Source organism: Ranitomeya variabilis, chromosome 4 (genome assembly GCF_051348905.1).
Source record: "Ranitomeya variabilis isolate aRanVar5 chromosome 4, aRanVar5.hap1, whole genome shotgun sequence".
NCBI lineage: Eukaryota > Metazoa > Chordata > Amphibia > Anura > Dendrobatidae > Ranitomeya > Ranitomeya variabilis.
Window position 1 is genome coordinate 512,575,256 of NC_135235.1, and position 6,748 is coordinate 512,582,003.

A 6,748-nucleotide genomic window follows, 5' to 3' on the forward strand; every position below is an offset into this window, starting at 1 on the left:
AAACGATGAAAATGGCTAAAAAGCCATTAAATGTTTTCCGATTAGTGCGCATTATGGTCAAATTGCCTCCGTGAACGGGTCTTTAAGAGTTGCCCATTGCAGTTTTGGACATGTAGCGTCATTTTAAGTATGGGGTCACGGGTTGGCCAACAGTTGCTTCATCACATACAGAGGTCATACAAGGCACACAAAAAGCTGCTGCACTGTGCCCGTTATTATCCTAAAACCTTACTTGCAGTGACTGAATGCCACCTTTACAGAGGAGTAACAATGGTAAAAACGTGGCAAAACGTGAGGATGATTAGTATATACGCGGCTTGTGGTACTGTCGTATCGTCACCTTACAGCTCCCAAGCTGCACATATTTCGCCATACTCTCACCCAGAGCAATAGTTGGGTATTCATGTCATGAAGAAACTCCTTATTATGGGCTACACGTCCTGAGCTCCAGAAGACTAAAGGTCCTAGGCCAGGATGAAAAGCTGTTTGTCAGAGGGTCCAGACTACTCTGAGTCACTCTCTAAGGACTCACACTCATCAGCGTAAATAAAATTGGTCCGATGTTGTTCCTGAAAAGTAGGACAAGTGTCATGCGAGGGTCATGCAAGTACAATGTGATTTTCTCAACTAGCATTCATATGCAATCCGTATGCAATGCATTTTTAACATCAGCTTTTACATACAGAAATTCTATGTCATTTCAATCTAGTTTTCTAACTAATGAAACAATCATATACAGATATAGATACATAGTTGTCGTTGAGATACAACCATTGCAGTTCAGTTTACTGTGCATGTGCAGTTTACTGTACATGCGCTTAATTAAATAAAAGAAAAAAACGGTGTTGGGACTCCCTAATTTTTACTAACCTGCTGAGGGAAAGCTGACAGCGGTGAGCTGATGTTTACAGCACAGCACATGGACCATGCGTAGTGCCATCCGATCATTACACACTCATCTCATAGGACACTCATCTCATAGGAAACCCAACGTTTCATGAGGCAAGTACTGTAAATTCACAGCGTGACCTGTCACAATAGATATGTATAAAATAGACAGATAGAAAGATGTAAATAACAGAAAAAAAATTGTGTGAGGTCCCTCTAATTTTTATTAACCAGCTGAGGGAAAGCTGACAGCTGTGGGCTGATGTTTACAGTCTGGGAAGGGGGTAATAAACATGAAGCTTCCCAGGCTATTAATATTATTTTACAGCTGTCTACTTTGCCTTTCCTGGTTATTATTATAAGGAGTGACCCCCCAAAAAAATGTTGTGGGGTCCACCCTATAATTAATAACCAGCAAAAGATAGGCATATAGCTGCGAGTTGACATTAAAAGCCTAGAAAGGGTCATGGATATTGGCCCCCTCCCACACTAAGGCCTCTTTCACACTTTTGTCTTTTATCTCCCGTCGAAATCCGTCAAGTTTTGAAAAAACAGGATCCTGGAAATTTTTCTGCAGGATCCTGTTTTTTTCCCATAGACTTGTATTAGGGACGGATTGTGACGGATGGTCATCCGTTTCATTCGTCGTGCACTGGATCCGTCGGGAAATAGCGGTCTGTCGTGCAGAGAAAACGTTCAGAGGAACGTTTTTTCTGCACGTTGGAAAATCGCTCAGCGACGGGTCCTGCGCTGCCCGTCGTTGGCTATAATGGAAGCCTATGGACGCAGGATCCGTCGCTGACCGTCAAACACAGGAATCCAGCAACATATCCCGTTTTCCCACTCTGAGCATGCCCAGAAGGCTTTTCAAGTGCGGGAAAAGGTCTGTCTCTCTCATCTTATACCTGAAAATGAGGCCAGGAACTCCTTCGACGTATCGATCTTCACACTGGATGCATTGCACACGTTTTCAACTACGTGTAACAACATCCGTCGATACGTCGCTTCACTGCATGACAACGCACCAAGAGCGACAGAAGTGTAAAAGAGGCCTAAGAATATCAGCCCTCTGCCAACCTGGAAATTGCGCATCCATTAGATGTGCCAATTCTGATGTTTATAAATAACAAAAGACTGATTGGCACATCCATAGTGTGAATAGGAGCATATCAGGAGCAGGTACCTCCATATACAATATACAAAAAAATTCTGACGCTTAGCCTCCATTCTTGCTCTGGTGCGGTGGCAAGTGGGGTGATAGTTTTGGGGTTGATATCAGCTTTGTATTGTCAGCTGACATCAAGCCCAGGGGTTAGTAATGGAGAGACATCTATAAGACACCGCCACTACTAACCTCATAGTCAAATGTAATAAATACACAAACCGAATAAAGTCCTTTATTTGAAAGAGACACACAAAGTCCTTTATTTGAAATAAGTACTCCCTGACCCTCTCACAATATTAGTGGTGACATTAGTGAGGTGACCGGGGTTAATCTCCTATGAGCTCCAGTGACTTACTCTCGTCAGCGCTAGACACTGCAGGAGTGTAATCTCGCTCCTGTCTCGGTGTGTTCTGCCTGGCTTGCTGAGCGGTGGCATCATGCCACTGCTCAACAAACCACTCGGATCTAGCAGAGCTGGAGTTCTTCATGGGACAGTATCACATAGGGATAATCTGCAGACAGGTGAGGAATATGGTGTTTTCCTATTTTTTATTTACAGTAATAAATATGAAAAAGAGGGTTGGGGAGTATTTATTTCAAGTAAAACTTTGTGCGCTTCTTTTAAAGGACTTTATTCGGTCTGTGTATTTTTTACAGTTGAATATGCGATTAGCAATGGCAGTGTTTTATAGTCACCTCTCCATTACTAAAGTCTGGGCTTGATGTCAGCTGACGATACAAAGCTGACATCAACCCCAATACTATTACCCCACTTGCAACCACACCAGGGCAAGTGGGAAGAGCGGAGGCTCAGCACCAGAATTGGCGCATCTAATGGATGCTCCATTTCTGGGAAGCTGAGGGCTGATGTTCTTAGTCTGGGAATGGGTCAATATCCATGGCCCCTTCCCAAGCTATTGATACCAGCCCACAGCTGACTGCCTAGCCTTTGCTGGTTATTAATTTTAAGGGGGACACGTCTTTTTTTTTTGGGGGGGGGGCACCCCTTGTTAATAACCTCGAAAGGCTAAGTAGACAGCTGTGAGTTGATATTCATAGCCTGAGAAGTTCCATGGTTATTACCCCCTTCCCAGACTATAAACATCAGCCCACAGCTGTCAGCTTTCCCTCAGCTGGTTAATAAAAATTAGAGGGACCTCACACAATTTTTTTTCTGTTATTTACATCTTTCTATCTGTCTATTCTATGCATATCTATTCTATTGTGACAGGTCACGCTGTGAATTTACAGTAGTTGCCTCATGAAATGTTGGGTTTCCTATGAGATGAGTGTCCTATGAGATGAGTGTGTAAAGATCGGATGGCACTACGCATGGTCCATGTGCTGTGCAATGTTTTTATTGTACCCATTGACTTGCATTGGCGAGTCTTGTCTGACACACGCGACCACTCGCAACATGCTGCAATTTTTTTTTTCTCAGTCCGATCCGAGCGGAGTAAACAAAATCAGATGAACACAGAATAATTGTCTATCATTAGTCAGAGTGTACCGTATATACTCGAGTATAAGCCGAGATTTTCAGCCCAAATTCTTGGGCTGAAAGTGCCCCTCTCGGCTTATACTCGAGTCACGGTCTGTGGCAGGGTCGGCGGGTGCGGGGGAGAGAGCGCTGAGGCATACTTACCTAGTCCCGGCGATCCTGACGCTCCCCCTGCCCGTCACACTGTCTTCGGGTGCCGCAGCTCTTTCCCTGTTCAGCGGTCACGTGGGACCGCTCATTAAACTTATGAATATGGACTCCACTCCCATAGGGGTGGAGCCGCATAGTCATTTCTCTAATCAGCGGTGCCGGTGACCGCTGATAGAGGAAGAGGCTGCGGCACCTGGAGACCAGCTGTCCGGGGGAAGGAGCGGGACGCCGGGAGCAGGTAAGTATCGCATATTTACCTGTCCACGTTCCACACGCCGGGCGCCGCTCCATCTTCCCGGCGTCTCTCCGCTCTGACTGTGCAGGTCAGAGGGCGCAATGACGCATATAGTGTGCCCTCTGCCTGATCAGTCAGTGCGGAGAGACGCCGGGACCGGACGTTGGGAAGCTGCAAGCAAGAGAGGTGAGTATGTGTTTTTTTTTTTTTTTATTGCAGCAGCAGCACCAGCATTATATATGGCACAGATTTATGTGGCACATCTTTTGGGCCAAACTGAACGGTGCAGAGCATATAGGGCACAGCTATATAAGGAGCATCTATGGGGCCAAACTGAACGGTGCACAGCATATAGGGCACAGCTATATAAGGAGCATCTATGGGGCCATAATGAACGGTGCAGAGCATTATATATGTGGCACAGCTTTATATGGAGCATCTATGGGGCCATAATGAACGGTGCAGAGCATTCTATATGGCACAGCTATATATGGATAATATATGGGGCAATAATCAATGGTATGGAGCATTATATATGGCACAGCTTTATATGGAGCATCTATGGGGCAATAATGAATGGTATGGAGCATCTATTTTTATTTTTGAAATTCACCGGTAGCTGCTGCATTTTCCACCCTAGGCTTATACTCGAGTCAATAAGTTTTCCCAGTTTTTTGTGGCAAAATTAGGGGGGTCGGCTTATACTCGGGTCGGCTTATACTCGAGTATATACGGTAATCCAATTATTGTCCGTTTTAAATGTAGAAGAGTATGAGCCCTAAGGGTCTTTTCATAACACAATAAATCTTTACTTTGTTTTGTTGTTTTTTTTGCTACATGTTACTTTTTATATGGATCTGTTCATCATATGAGCCAGGAGTATTTTCCAGCGGGTACACACCAAATGTGACATAAATAGCCCCCAACTCCTCCCGTTGATGTTCATCTCTGTTGTGCTTATGTAAGCAGGTTAAACGGATGCAGTAATGCAGAGGTGCGGAGCAGGGGTCAACAGGAATGTGGTTTAATCTACAGTAATAAACTCCTCGCAGGGAGATAGCAGGGAATTAATAAACAGTGAATTGGGGTTAAAGGAACAGGCAGAATTAAAGCAACAGTCCTATATTCAAATAATACTTATCGTGGCTCCTGCTGATGCTCCTTAAGCCACAGTCCAATGGGGGTAGTAGTGCCGACAACAGCCGGTGTTGGGTCCTCAGATGGGGTCCAAAGTTAACAATCAGGCTTCTGGTGGCAGCCGGCAGTCACCGATTTTACCCTCTGAGCCCCTAGTCCATTTAATTGTGGAGCAAAAGAGTAAAGCTCTCCGAAAGGTTCCTCGTGGCACGTGTCTCTCTGAGCAGCTGCTGTCACCTGAATGGCTCCTCTATGTGCCAGCCGAAGCGAGGATCCCTGCAGTAGTCTGTGTCCCACACGGGTGCCACTGTGCGTCTGTCAGCAATGGCGATGCACCAGGGTTCTGCAGCGGGCCCTCGCTCCTCCGCCCCAGCACTGCACTATGCTGAGCGCTCTCACTGGCTCAGTGGCCCGTACGTGAAAGCTCTGCCGCAGTTCTGCCCCGCGCTGTCTCTCATACTGCGGAGCACGCCTGGCTCTGCCCTCACTGCTGGCGGGAAACTCACTGTCTTCACGCGCTTTCTCCTCACTGCCTGGCTTAGTCACGCCCCCTCTTCCCGAGTCATGGGGTCAGTCCTGTCCTCTATTCTTTCCCCTGGGCAACATGGGACGCAGCCTCAGCAGCAGCTCTGGACCCAGCATGATGCAGGCACCTGCAGCCCGGTCTTCCACCTTAGGCCGGGATCACACATGCGAGAAACACGGCCGAGTCTCGCATGTTAATACCCGGCATTGTCGCCGTCTCTCAAGAGCAGAGCGTGCGGCCGCATAGCAATACATGGAGCCGCACGCTCCGCTCCTGAGTGACGGTGGCAATGCCAGGTATTAACATGCGAGACTCAGCCGTATTTCTCGCATGTGTGATCCCGGCCTTACATAGGCATGGCAATGCAGCAGAGGGCATCAAGGAACGCATATAAAGGCCATTGAAGGGAAAGCATGTAAAAAAGAAAATTAAGGCTCTTTTTATCCAGTTGTGTAAAGGATAAGCACAACTATATGGGGACCTATTAATCCGGATCACTAGCTGCAATGCCCTGTTCTTTGGGATGAAGATGCTGAGTGTCACCAAGGTAAAATGCCAACTGGAAAAAGCACTTGCCAAATACGATCTATCAAAAACCAAACTCGAATAGGTCGGAATCCTAAAACAATAGAAAACCAAAAAAAAAAGACCAAGGATCCCTAAAATTTAACTTTTATTAAGACAGTTAAAAAAGACTCTATTACTCATGATAATTTAAAAGAGGTAAGAAGGCATACAATGTACCTACACCACCCTATATAATTCTCGAAATAAATCCTGCCTAGCAGTGGGGGTAGGCACCCTACTTTACTGCGGTCGGCGCCCCCACTCCTCGATGGCTCACCCTATTGATACCCTAATGAATACCTATAGTCATGGAAACCTGGTGAGCCCTGGGTACAATCCCTATAAGACCAACTTCCTGACAGTGGAGGTAAGCACCCTAATTTGTTACGGTAGGTGCCCCCACTCAACGGTGGCTGACCCTAGGGTCCCTCACAAACCCTCAAAATAGGATAGACAAAAGATGATGTCCCCAATACACCATTGATACCCGTAGAAAAAAATGGAAAAATAACCAGAAAAAAAAAGCGGGACGATTGAGTCCCTTAACCCATTGGTGTGTATAGATTGGGGAGCTCTCCT